At 42.9% G+C, this 12,569-nt stretch overlaps 5 non-coding genes across 5 annotated transcripts; 3 read left to right on the top strand and 2 right to left on the bottom strand.

Annotated features, from left to right (window-relative positions):
* Positions 1 to 1,682: 1,682 nt before the first annotated feature.
* Positions 1,683 to 1,755, top strand: trnat-agu (transfer RNA threonine (anticodon AGU)). Its single transcript has one exon. It is a non-coding gene; the product is annotated as a tRNA-Thr (tRNA).
* Positions 1,756 to 6,461: 4,706 nt separating this feature from the next.
* LOC132898494 (U1 spliceosomal RNA) lies at positions 6,462 to 6,625 on the bottom strand. The gene has a single exon (XR_009656538.1). It is a non-coding gene; the product is annotated as a U1 spliceosomal RNA (small nuclear RNA).
* A 1,543-nt stretch (positions 6,626 to 8,168) lies between these two features.
* On the bottom strand, positions 8,169 to 8,240 carry trnad-guc (transfer RNA aspartic acid (anticodon GUC)). Its single transcript has one exon. It is a non-coding gene; the product is annotated as a tRNA-Asp (tRNA).
* Positions 8,241 to 8,633: 393 nt separating this feature from the next.
* Positions 8,634 to 8,748, top strand: LOC132899160 (U5 spliceosomal RNA). The gene has a single exon (XR_009656653.1). It is a non-coding gene; the product is annotated as a U5 spliceosomal RNA (small nuclear RNA).
* A 188-nt stretch (positions 8,749 to 8,936) lies between these two features.
* On the top strand, positions 8,937 to 9,126 carry LOC132898375 (U2 spliceosomal RNA). Its single transcript, XR_009656501.1, has one exon. It is a non-coding gene; the product is annotated as a U2 spliceosomal RNA (small nuclear RNA).
* The last annotated feature ends 3,443 nt before the right edge of the window (positions 9,127 to 12,569 follow it).

The raw sequence follows: 12,569 nt of genomic DNA, 5'->3' as shown, positions 1-12,569 counted from the left end.
CCCAGCGCGCTTCCGGTGCGCCACTCTGCACACCCCACACGGGTCTCAAACCCACAATCACTGGGTCACGGAAAACGTTGGAGTAAAATTTGGCAGACTCGACAGAAGATGGTTTCGATCCATCGACCTCCGGGCCCGGCACACTCCCGCTGCTGACCTCTCACTTTCTGTGGGTCTGGAGCCTGCAATAGCTGTCTTCTGGAAAACGTTGGAGTAAAAAGACCACCAGCTAGCAGAGGATGGTTTCGATCCATGGGCCTCTGGGTTATGGGCCCAGCACGCTCCCACTGCGCCACTCTGCTGACCACACATCCCAGATGGGACTCGAACCCATAGTTCCTGGCTTAGGAGACCAGTGCCATTATCATTGTTAATTATCATTCAAATTTTAGGTAAATTATTTTAATTTGCATCTTATACGGATTTTATAAGGGAAATACGGATTTTGGAGGTTGGTTATACAGGTTTGATTGACCAAAGGTTGACATGTATGTTAATGGATAATTAACATCCAAACATGAAGAGGAAAGGAGAATCTTTACCAGTTTCTTCTCTCAGTTAGTGTTGCTGTTGCTCTGCCCCTTCTCTCTCAGCTCTCTTTTTCTTGCATCCACCAACAAAAAAGAATGAAGACATTTCTGCAGAATCAATTAATAAATAAAATGTGATTTTTTTTTTTTTAAATCAGAAAGAAATTATCCTTGGGGCATCATCTGTATATCTGGAGCATGCAAGTCTCACCTGTGTGTGAGAAACACTGCGAGGCTTTCAGTGGATCATTACTGTGCTACAACTTCAAGAACAATTTTAAAGGCTATATGGTGGCAACGAATATATTTTGCACATAATTATTGTTAATGAAGTAAATTATTTAAAAAAAAGCAAAGTTTTAACTAATCATTAGTATTTTTAAGAAGTTAGAGGTGAGGATTAGTATTTAGGTCTAAATCCAAATTAAACATTAACAGTTTATAATCAGGACAAAAATGATGGTTGATCATCCGAAAGCGAATTGACATACAGGCAGTTAGAATGTGCATGTGAACATATAAAGAGCTCCATCTTGTGAGAAAAGCACGGTTCTGGTCCAGTCATGTGTAGTGCTTTTTGTACAGTGTAGTTGGGTTTCCTGTCACTGTGGGCCCCAGAGCGCAGTAGTACAGTGCAGAGTCTGTCGCTGCAGCAGAGGAGATGAACAGATCCACTTTCTTACTCGTTTTATCAAGTTTTATGGAAAATTGTGAACGAGGCAGTTGAGCCTTGGTGACACTTTCAGTGACTTCATCAAACAGCATCAGAAAATCTGGTCTTGATCCAGGCTTTTGTTGATACCAGTGGACATGCCAAACTGATCCAGTATATGTGCAGGACAGTGTGGTGAGGTCACTCATGGTGCTAATGGTTTGTCTCTTGAGGTCTTGGCCTGTCCAGTGTTTTTGTTAGCTCAGATGAGAAAGTAGCCAGAATGCACAGCCCACAGCCCACTCTACAATTGACACACTGCATTATTTAAAATGCGTGTCCATTTTTTGCGAGACAAATAGTAAACAGAAGCTAACTGCAGCTAGGAACTAAAGTTGTGAGTGACGTTACAGCAGTTTCTGGGGGCTGTTTTGGGGCTCAGTGCAGGGTCTTCAAGGTTCTGCTGTTCCCCCAATCTTCAGGAGCTGCAAAAGCGTTAAGGCTCCATAGCTCAGTGGTGAGAGCACTGGTCTAGTAAACCAGGGGTTGTGAGTTCAATTCTCACTGGAGCCTGTAAAGAGTTAGTGAAACTGTCTCTGAATCTTACTTTTGTTGGCTAGTACGCTACCAGTTTTCATATCAGGTGTAAACAAACCACAGCTGATGGATTCTCAATCCTCCCTGCCCTTCTCTTTCAGTAAATGATAAGTTTTTTTTAAAAAATTATTAAAACAGAGAAAATGCAGTGAGAAGGTACATTCCAACATCCATGTAGGTAAACCTAGGCCAAAAATGGACATCGTCACTCCAATAATTTCAAGCAATTTTGCACACATCCTAAGCATCTCATCTCATCTCATTATCTCCAGCCGCTCCATCCTTCTACAGGGTCGCAGGCAAGCTGGAGCCCATCCCAGCTGACTACGGGCGAAAGGCGGGGTACACCCTGGACAAGTCGCCAGGTCATCACAGGGCTGACACATAGACACAGACAACCATTCACACTCACATTCACGCCTACGGTCAATTTAGAGTCACCAGTTAACCTAACCTGCATGTCTTTGGACTGTGGGGGAAACCAGAGCACCCGGAGGAAACCCACGCGGACACGGGGAGAACATGCAAACTCCACACAGAAAGGCCCTCGTCGGCCCCGGGGCTCGAACCCAGGACCTTCTTGCTGTGAGGCGACAGCGCTAACCACTACACCACCGTGCCGCCCCATCATAAGCATAAATAAGCTAAATTCTGTCTGTATCTATCCTTTGCTTCTCTCTGACTTAGCTTATCCAAGCAATCTGGTAGTACAGCTTTTCTAGTGGTAGCTTTCTTCGAACTGCAGACATCTGACATCTTCAATATTGTTTGCCTTCAGTATGTAAACAAAGTTCACTTGTCCCCCAGGATAAGGGCAGTAATGGTTGCTAATGTAAGTGTGACATCAGTGCAAGGGGTCTGTTGCAAATTTTGACAATGTGGCACAAAGTCAGAGAAGGGAACTTCTTTATAATCTCACTATCTGGTGTGACCCAGATGAGGATGGGTTCTATTTTGAGTCTGCTTGCTCAGCTATCGTCTCCAAATCATCCTCAAACAAAAAAACAAAGATTGAGGACGAATTTGAAGAGCTTTTGTGTCTTTTTCAAAAGAATCGGTATCAAGAATTCACGCCACTGAGGAGAATATTAGAGTCCGTGTGGAAACAAAAGAAGGTACTGGTGCAAATAAGATCAAGCGTGCAGCGCCGCCAAGCTGCAAATCGCTGTGATCTAATAATGGCGGGCAAGCTTTTAGTGATTTTTGGAACAGGATTCAGATGCAAAAAAGCATTTTTTGAACCATTTTTTTCTTTAGTCGCCAACTTTCCAGTGTAATTGAGCACAGCACACACAGAAAACCAGGTACAGTATTTTCTGATGCACCTTTCATGAAACGATGGAGCCAAGAGAAATCCATGTCGCCAGCAGTTCAGGTCGACCATTTAAGGCATCCATTAAATTAGCTAACTCAATTTTCTGATATTTACCTAAAAGCTAAAAACACAGAAAACAGCTACAACTTAGTAAATGAAGATAAAATATGACAGAACTACAGACAAAAAGATCTGAACTTCAGCAAATGGATGCATGAATTTTTCAACTAGCATTGTGTCTGTCAGTGTTAGCTAACGCTACTTATGTCATCTGCTGCACTAGTATATTTTGCCTGAGAAAGTTTCTCAACTAAAGACAAAATAAACAAAAGAACCACGACTTACCTCTGTCTACTTTGCTAAGGCATCGTGTTTAGCAGATAGTTACAACTTCATACGACACAAATCCTCATAAAATATAAAGTATGACGGACTGATAGAAAACAGTGGCACCAATTTCTCGAGCTGAAGTCCATTAACATTAAACGTATGATGATGCTGTGTGATGTCACGCATTCTCACAGCGCATGCGCATTCAATGATAATTCCAATGAAAATGTTTTTTTTTTTAATTGATGGGTGTAATTCACTTTAGCTTATTTTTTGTTGTCTAAATCATTATTGATGAACTCTCATATTGATGGTGTTTTTAGAATAGATGAAAATGAATAAAAGTATTATATTATAATAAACACTGAAGCAGAGGGAGCTCAGCTCCTGCTGGCTGTACTGCCGAGGCGAGGAGGCGGAGCTGAGCTCCGGAGGTCCCCGGCCTAATTTAATCTCTGGGTTCGGAACCTGAAAAGTTGGTCCCCTTCCGGATAGAAGTTTTGTTTTTTTTTGTTTTTTCCTGGTGCGAACCGTGACGACATCAGAGGGCGTGTTTTTAGTTTAGGATAAGTTTCTACATCTTCTTATGATTACTAGTTGGTCTGTGCTTGTATTTTGGAAGAAAGCAAATATCTGCTATGTCTGCAAGTCTTATGAAGACAAGGAGGCTCAGGCACCAAAGCGCAGTGTGTGGAGAAAATGTACCTGGCTCCGCATGTTGCTGGTGTTTTTGTTCTGCTCGCACAGCTTTCTGACCACCAGGGAAGAAATAACAGAACAAAGCTTGCGGGCAAGCAATGCGATCCACCATCTCCGGACTACTGTTTACTTCTGCTGTGCACTGTGCAATGCCTTCTGTCGATGACGCATTCTTGATGCATTCACGTGCCCCAGTAAAAATCAGCTGTGCCCCAGTAAGAAAATGTTGAAAGATTTTTGTAACAAACTAGTTTCTTTGGCGGATCATTTATCTACTGTAAGTTGTAGGACAGAGTGTGTTTCAAACTTCTATTGCCTCTTCTTTCTAACTAATTTTCTGATTGGTCTGGGAGATTCTCACTGTAAACATAGCGTGCGTGCGGCGTGCCATGAGTCCATTTAGCCTACTAGAGAGATGAGTCTACTCTTTGGATGAGTCAGAGAACGGGCTCTGGATGAGTTAAGGTAGCGCGAAGTTTTTGCAACAAAACTAAGCAAACCATATTCTAACAAACCCATTAAACTACATCGAATTAAACGATATTAAATTACTTTTCCAGATGGATATCAGACAATTCTTCTCACGAAGCAGAGACGGGGCAGGGAAACAGTGACAGATGAGGAGGAGGGTGAGAGAGGTAAGATTAAGGTTGTAGGCTATGTGCTAGTCAGTCATAACTAACCAGCTAAGTTCGTGAATCGTAAGAGTTGAGGTGACACGTTTAGCATCAGCATGCATTAAAAGCCCAAATGCCAACAATAATTTTTTTGGGGACTGGGATGTGTTTTCCGTCGAGTTGACCTATTCCTCGCATAACTTCATCCACGAGAGCATGAGAATTATCCACTTTGCATAGTTTGGGGACAGGAACGTTAAGGTGCATTGTGCGGGGGGCATTTTGTGTGTGTGTTGGGGAGGGGGGGTGCAGTGCCCCAGTAAAGCTTAATTCCTAGTGACGCCCCTGATCGAGACCCTTGCTCATGCCAAGGTTCCCAGAAGCCTGACCTAAACCCGTTCAAGAACACGTTCCCTGGTGGTCGGAAAGCTGTGCGAGCAGAGCGAAAATAACAGCAACATGCGGAGCCAGCTACATTTTCTCCACATGTTGCACTTTGGTCCCTGAGCCCACTTGTCTTCATAAGACTTCAAACACATCGTGCAACTTGCACTCCAGCGCACAACGTCAGGGGAGGGCAAAGAAGGAAGGAAGGAAGGAAATAGATAGATAGATAGATAGATAGATAGATAGATAGATAGATAGATAGATAGAAAAGCCACCAGCTCTATTTTTGACTCTGTCAGGATTATGGGAAAGAGGAGAGAGCAGGAACGCATTCCCCCACTTTCAGAAATTATGCAGTCGATATTCCTGCATTTGAGGAATTCGCAAAGGTCTGCATGACCCTGGTGAAATTCCCTCCGTCAACGGTGCATCCTCAACAACCATTTTCTGCTCAAAACTCGTGGAAGCCCTAGCTGGGTGCTAAGGATAAAAGAAGCCTGAACAAAACCTGTTTTCTCACGCTCAGAAACACAGCAATACACAGAACCAGAGAGATTTTTTCCACGTTACCCTTAAGGCAGCTGGGCCATAGAAGGTTCACGCTGCACGCTGCATGCTGCACACTACACGCTACACGCGTGTAAAGAAAAGTGGACAAACGTAGCATGACTTGCTCTGGGCCATAGAACGGCGTTCACATTGCACGCTGCACGCTGCACACTTCACGCGTGAAGCGTGAAATGAACATGCACACTTTTTTCTAGGCGTGAAGATGGAAATTCCAGTCAATGCATGCGGTCACCGCCGCGCCAGCCAATCAGAACGGGTCTAGGGAGATAACTCTATGCTTTCAGGGGAAAACTTCAGAAAAAATATAATTGAATGGTATAATTGAAAAATAGTTCTTCATCGGGATTGTCAAGCAGATTATAGAATGTTCGGTGAAATTCACCACGGGTTTCTCTCAGAAGGAAGTGTTCTCGGCTCCAAATTCTGTTCCTTTTTCTCTTCCTCTGTCTCAGTAAAAGCAGAATGAGGCAATCGTCGTCATCCGAAGAGTCCATATTGTTGGTTACTCGGTCAAAGTAGAACAGACGCAACATGTGAACATCCAAGCATGAAGTTTAATGGCCCAGGGTCCAGTTCTTCATGTGAACGTGTAGCGTGTAGCATGCAGCATGAACCTTCTATGGCCCAGCTGCCTAAGAGCATAACCCTTCTAGCTCCTCAAAGATTTAAAGCAGCTAGTAGCTCTTGATATAAAACATCTGAACACAAACAAAGACTTCAGAAAGACAAACAGCTCTATCTTTGACTCCCACAGAATTAGGCAGAAGGGGAGAGCACGAACGCAGTCCCCCACTACCAAAAATTATGCAGTTGAGATTCCTGTATTTGAGGAATTCACAAAGGTCAACACAGCCTGAGTGCAATGGCTGGGCCTCACTTTGGGCAAACCACCTTCTTGATCATGGTATTGCCCCTGCCAGGTAAGTATGAGCTTCTTTGCCTGGCTGAGATGTAACCCTGCAAGGGTGTAGGCCGCTCCGTGAGGGCAGGCAACGCGTCCGAGCAGGGTTTTGCATAATTTTTGGCCCCTCCTCTTCCAAGTCAGCACAAGACACTGGTGGTGATTTCATGTGCGCTCCCTCTACTGGTCAGACAAGATATGGACCCGACAAGACTTTGCACCGACCGACATGTAGCCCTTTTCCACCAACAGGGAACGGGTTCCCTTCTGGTTCACGCACCAAAGTTTGATCCGTTCAGAGCATTTTGTTCAAAAATCCATTGGGTCGGACAGTGGTTAAATTGGCTTTTGTAAGGAGGGAGAGCTCTTCTTCACTCACAGTGTTCAATATCTCTCAAAACATTTTTATTTATCGCACCATCAGTTTAATACATATTTTATCAGCTTATGGCCTAGTTATTTATATCTCACATCAATGCACATATTGGTAACTTATTACGCCTACGTTTCACCATCAATCTACACTGTAATTTGTAAAACCTATTCACAATATACACCACCAATTCACATATTAGCAATAGTATTTACATCTCATCAATCTACACTATTATTTGCATTACTTGTTTACATCTCACACCATCAATTCACATATTAACAATAGTTCTTTACATTTCACACCATAAATCTACATCAATCAAATCAATTGTTTGCTACACTTACTGACATGTCACAACATCAAACCACATATCAGCAATAGCCAGTCATTCCAATTTAATTTACAACTTTCCAAATAAGACTTAGATCAAGTTTCTCCTGCCTTTCCTGTCTCTGTCTACATGCTCCCGGGGAGACTCCCAGAGCGTCTGGGAGACTAGGGATGTCTGAATCATTTAATTTTGTTATTTAGTCTAGTCTTAGTACCCCACAGCAACCTCATAACTTTGACCGACCAAAGCAACATTGGATTGGGGGTCGAGCGCGCGAGCCAATGGAAAAATCCAGGCTGCCAGTTCTCACTATCACGAGGGAGGTTTGCTAAGGCTCCATGCGCAAAGATATGTTTGCGGGCATCCATTAAATTAGCTAACTCAATTTTCTGATATTTACCTAAAAGCTAAAAACACAGAAAACTTTTTTTTGTCTGACTTTTACTCAACTTAGAAATAGAATATTAGAAGAACATCATCAGAGGGTCTACCATTGGCAATTCATAATAGTCATAATCGACATTGACTTTAGTCATATTAAAGTATGGCCTATGGATTTATCTAGATCTGTTACTATTAATAAGATTTAATTGACACAAAATGTGGTCATTCATATATATATATATATATATACACACAAACATTTTATATATGCATACACTCAAGGGCACTTCAGCCCAACACCACCCCACGTTAACCGAACTACATGTCTTTGAACTGTGGGGTTAACCAGAGCTGACACAGGGAGAACACGCAAACTCACCACAGAAAGGCCCCCACCAGCCGCTGGGCTCAAACCCAGAACCTTCTTGCAGTGCGAACCACTCCATCCCCCTGCTGCGCAAGTTAATAAATTTTAAAGCCTCCCCGTCGGGGAATCGAACCCCGGTCTTCCGCGTGACAGGCGGAGATACTGTCCACTATATTAACGAGGATGACGTAATCACTCTCATTTATCAATAAAAAATGTGGTATGGAAAGCACTTACTGCTGGGGTCAACAGCGTTCCTGTCAATAATCAAACTCCAGCTGATGTTTTCATATTTAATTTATAGGCCTACATCCGTGATATTGGACAGATCACACAACACACAACTGTTCCTTTTCAGAATTCAACAGCCCCACCCCGCTTACTTATCTATCTGTCTATCTATCGATCGATCGATCGATCTTTCTTTCAAAAAAGCTCGTTGGTCAGACATTTCTCTGCCTGTGTGCAATGGCTACTAAAGCTGTAAAGGTGTAAGAGATTGGCCCAGGCCACCTTACCCTATACCAGCTTTCTGCACCTCCAATCCAGTGTCACTAACCTGATCCAGTGTTAAGTGCAGCTCAGGTTTCTCTTCATTGACGCATAAATCTTTCGCCTTTTACTAAAGATTTCCATGGAGAGAAATGTTAATGAGCTTAGTATATTTTTGTAGGCTTTGTTCTGGCAGAGCTGAACATTTTTAGTCAACGAATATTAGAACTATTGATCTTTTTGCATTAAAGCATCTCCCACATGCCCCACAAAGCGATGTCTCTCTTCAAAAGGATCCAGCTGTTGGGGGCGGAGTCTAGCTGTGTTTACCTTCCTGGAGTTTAATATGTGGAAATGGTATATTTAAAGCCATTAGCTACAGTAAGTTATTGTTTCTCCGCATTTCAATCAGGATCAAGTGTAGTATCTATTCTAATCAATTTGATTTGTTCTTTAAACGGGAGCGTTATATCGAGTAGATTTTTTTTTAAAGTAAGGAGCTGGGATAGGAGTTTGCTCTTTCGGCTCCATATACTAATCTGATATTGTAGCATGTCGTATGGTCTAGGAAATAAGTTTTTTATTCTTATTTAACGCGCTTTTTAAATGAAATTGAAAAAAGGGTTTTTTTTTAGAGAATAAAAAATAGGAATTTGGTCCTTTTATTTTGTACTCTCATATGGTATTATAATAGATTTAGGAATGGTTACTTTATTTTAAAAAAGAATAAGACTCAAAAGACTCGTATGTCAGAATGCTGTTCATAGATTTTAGCTCAGCATTCAACACAATCATTCCTCAGCAGCTCATTCACAAACTGGACCAGCTGGGACTCAACACCTCCCTGTGCAACTGGCTGCTGGACTTCCTGACGGGGAGACCACATACGGTACATGTTCGCCTTATGTGGTAACCTCGCATGATTTATTGTACACAGCTAATTACATTTTATACATGTATACGCTGTCTTTTGTTGGCAACGGTCGGGCAGAATAGCAGCGTGAATCCCTTAGTCAGGGGTGGTCCTGGGGGCGGGCCAACCGGGCAGCCGCCCGGGGCGGCATCGCGGGGGGACGAAAAAAAAAAACGGTCCCCCCCCCCCAAAAAAAAAGGTCCCCACAAAAAAAACCCCGAAAAAAAAAAAACCAAGACGGGCGTGTGTGTGTGTGTGAACATTTTGGATGGGGAAGCCCAATATACCCTTTTCACTGACGTCACCGGAAACCGGAAGTAAACAAACCCTGCGCCATATTGGAAGACCAACAAACTCGTGATTAGGCGGAAATAACGGCAGCGCGCGGAATTTAAACCCACGAGGCACTTGATTCATCATAAACCTACAATGGTAAACTTTTGTGCTGTGTTAGGGTGTTCCAACAAAGCTGATGGGAAAGGTGAAAAGAAGTCTTTCTACAGAATACCAGCTGTGATTGAGACACAAGCAAACCAAGGAGCTTTCTGCCAGGAGACAGAGAATAAGTGCATTACTGAGTGTCTCTGAGCAAAGGAGAGCCTGAACGTTGCAGCCTCCCTATTGGCTGTTTATTGGTTGTTTGTAAAAATGTATCAATTGTTGCCCCTCCCACGGGAATCATCGCGGACTCGAGAGACGAGACCTGACGAGTTAGTTCGTTGGCAGCAGAACAAAATGTCTGGACACAAATCGGGTTTTCAGAAAAGGAAAGAAAATAAAGGGAGGGTCGAAAATACAAAAAAGGAGGCAGAAAATGCAAAACGAGTTTTAAGGTAGGACAAATGGTTAGTTTTCTGAGGCAGCCCGCCGTGGCTGCCTGCAGGCTTATTTATTATAGCCCATTTAGTTAAAATAGTTGATATAAAATGTTTATAGTTATAGTTATGTGATGGTTGTCCTGATTTAGACTGGTGGTTTTTTTTTTGGGGGGGGGGTTGCGCGATGTTGCACCCGGGTCCAGATTAGGGCAGAACCGGCCCTGGCTACATTTCAGGTGTAGTTTGTTTTATGAATGTATGTACTTGCATAGATGTGTACTTGGTCTTCCAATATGGCGCTTAACAAAATCTCGCGGCGCGGTGATGTCATGCGGTAGCCCTCTATACCAAAGTTGCGCAGGTGACGTCATCAGTGTGTGTGTGTGCCTAACTTGTCGTAGCCCCATAATATGCACAATCCCGCCAGCGGAACGTTGTACTAGTCATCAAAAATGCTTTACTGCCATAGTACTACCAGCAAGGGGTTTCGCCCGGGGAGTAAATCACTCGAGGATCGCCACTGCCCTTAGTATAAGCTCTAGGTTTTGCCTTTGGTCTGCATGTTAGCGAGTTAGGGACCCATCTGCATGACACGTGACTTCAAGCCGCTAGTTCCCCCCCCCCGGACATCACTCCACTCAGAGACGGACTCTGCTCTCGGGTTTGCAGATGGTGCTCCACTGGTCAGTTTTATAGTAGGCCTATATATAGTGAGTGTTGTGTTCGTGCCTTATTACAAGTAATTGTTCTTAAGCTAAATGGTAAATTCCTAGACTAATTTTTGTGCTTACAGCATGCTAAGCAGAGATTTAGCAATCAGCATTGGGCGGTGTAATGTTATATCTGGTGCATTTCTTTCCTCGGTTTGGTGAAATCCAATTGGAATGTTAATATCTTCGAATGTACCAGAGCCATTCTGTGATTACCTAAATCAAACATGTCAATATCACGTTGAGAGCGAATGAAGCCAGTTCATGGCGAAACTTCTTTAGCGTCCTTGACCACGCTTTGGTCGTTTTCGGTCTGAACATAAAATTGATTGTTTTGAGTAACTGTACGTGTACACCAGAAACGACCAAAGCGACCAAGTAGCTGAGGTCGTTGAAGAAGTTTCACCATGAATTCGCTCTGGACGTGATATTGACATGTTTGATTTAGCTAATCACAGAACGGCTCTGGCTTGTCAGCCTGGGACATTCGAAGATATGGACATTCCAATTGGTTTTCGCTGAACCGTGTCATAGTTCATTACATAATATTAACTGACTTTTAACTTCTGAAATTCGCTCTGGTCGCTCATTTCGCTTCGCCCCCGGGGAATTCGCTTTGGTCGCTGAGTTCGCCGGCCCTCCATAGAGAAATAATAACTTCCGTCGCTTTGGTCGTTTCTGGTGTACAGTAATGCGGCTATACTCCGACTTACAGACATGCTGTATGTGTCAAGTGTTAATTGGATACTTTCCCCAAACAATAATTCTGCCTGGTTAAAAATCCGATAGGGTGACTTTGCACTATTCTCCGCCCAATGTATGGCTTGCATGTTTTGAAAAAGATGGTAAATTAGTGTCTAAAATGAGTTGTCGAAAATAAACTGCTTTGCTCACAACAGGAATATGGATGTCATGGAAAAATTAGACAGTGTGGCCATCAACATCTTAAAAGGTAAGAATGATAATGCTTGAATGTAAATTAAGTTAATGTGGTGTAGCTTTACTCATCTGTGTACCTGCTAATTTCATTTAAAATTAATGTTCATTACAATTATAGCTCTGTATGTTAAAACATGAGTTGTGTTTACCCACTTTTTTTGCAATAAAATGCCTAGGTTCTTGATGAGCTGCGACGAATAGTTGCGAAGGACAACATGCACTACGTGAAAGAGCTGAGGGAGCGTTGGGCAGACTTCAGAACCAAACTCACCTTTTATGGTGTCTACAAGAAGGCACTGAAGCCCCCGCTGGGACTTCCTGCTGGTAAGGGTTTGAAATCCTTCTGAAATGGCCAATTTCATGATGATGGCTTGTCACTGTTTATTGTTGAGTAATTGTGAGTAATTCAAATTACTTCCCCCCCGTAGATGAGCAAGCCATCTAATCATCTCACTGCCAGCTATGTTCCCTTCCGGTTACCCCGCACCAAAGAAGATGGCATCTCTATCAGAGGCACTCATTCATGTTCTACCGGTAAATAAAATTTATTCCATAACCTTCTGCAACTTTCTATTTGTTATTTCTATTTGCAGGTTTGAGTTAATCCAGTATGTGTCTGGAGGAGGTTGGATTTAAGTAAT

Source organism: Neoarius graeffei, chromosome 1 (genome assembly GCF_027579695.1).
Source record: "Neoarius graeffei isolate fNeoGra1 chromosome 1, fNeoGra1.pri, whole genome shotgun sequence".
NCBI lineage: Eukaryota > Metazoa > Chordata > Actinopteri > Siluriformes > Ariidae > Neoarius > Neoarius graeffei.
Note: the sequence above shows the minus strand (reverse complement) of the source record. Positions and strands in the feature narration are given on the sequence as shown.